This window comes from Arachis hypogaea, chromosome 20, assembly GCF_003086295.3.
Source record: "Arachis hypogaea cultivar Tifrunner chromosome 20, arahy.Tifrunner.gnm2.J5K5, whole genome shotgun sequence".
In the NCBI taxonomy this organism is placed as follows: Eukaryota; Viridiplantae; Streptophyta; class Magnoliopsida; order Fabales; family Fabaceae; genus Arachis; species Arachis hypogaea.
This window is the reverse complement of record NC_092055.1, coordinates 87,864,156-87,865,156: the sequence shown is the minus strand read 5'-3', so window position 1 is coordinate 87,865,156 and position 1,001 is coordinate 87,864,156. Positions and strand designations below refer to the sequence as shown.

At 40.7% G+C, this 1,001-nt stretch overlaps 1 non-coding gene across 1 annotated transcript; it reads left to right on the top strand.

Moving 5' to 3' along the window:
* The first annotated feature begins 634 nt into the window (after positions 1-634).
* LOC112788447 (small nucleolar RNA R71) lies at positions 635-742 on the top strand. Its single transcript, XR_003195809.1, has one exon. It is a non-coding gene; the product is annotated as a small nucleolar RNA R71 (small nucleolar RNA).
* The last annotated feature ends 259 nt before the right edge of the window (positions 743-1,001 follow it).

Here is a 1,001-nt window from a genome sequence, read left to right as displayed (position 1 = left end):
AGGACCTTGTTTCATTCATAAAACTCAGAGTGTCCTTAGATAGATTAGAGACTAAGTTTGCTAAATTAGAGGTATTTTGTTCAGAGTTCTCTGTCTGTTGCTGAGTGGATGATGAAAAAGGCTTGCTATTGCTAAACCTGTTTCTTCCACCATTATTAAAGCCTTGTTGAGGCTTTTGTTGATCCTTCCATGAGAGATTTGGGTGATTTCTCCATGAGGGATTATAGGTGTTTCCATAGGGTTCACCCATATAATTCACCTCTGCTATTGCAGGGTTCTCAGGATCATAAGCTTCTTCCTCAGAAGATGCCTCTTGAGTACTGTTGGATGCAGCTTGCATTCTATTCAGACTCTGAGAAATCATATTGACTTGCTGAGTCAATATTTTATTTTGAGCCAATATGGCATTCAGAGTATCAATTTCAAGAACTCCCTTCTTCTGAGTCGTCCCATTACTCAAAGGATTCCTCTCAGAAGTGTACATGAACTGGTTATTAGCAACCATGTCAATGAGTTCTTGAGCTTCTACAGGCGTTTTCTTTAGGTGAATGGATCCACCTGCAGATGTATCCAATGACATCTTAGCTAATTCAGACAGACCATCATAGAATATATCCAGGATGGTCCATTCTGAAAGCATGTCAGAAGGACACTTTTTGGTCAGTTCCTTGTATCTCTCCCAAGCTTCATAGAGGGATTCACCTTCTTTCTGTCTGAAGGTTTGAACATCCACTCTAAGCTTACTCAGCTTTTGAGGAGGAAAGAACTTGGCTAAGAAAGTCGTGACCAGCTTATCCCAAGAGTTCAGGCTATCTTTGGGTTGAGAGTCCAACCACACACTAGCTCTGTCTCTTACAGCAAAAGGGAAAAGCATGAGCTGGTAGACTTCAGGATCTACTCCATTAGTCTTAACAGTATCACAGATCTGCAAGAATTCAGTTAAGAACTGAAAAGGATCTTCAGATGGAAGTCCATGAAACTTGCAGTTCTGCTGTATCAAA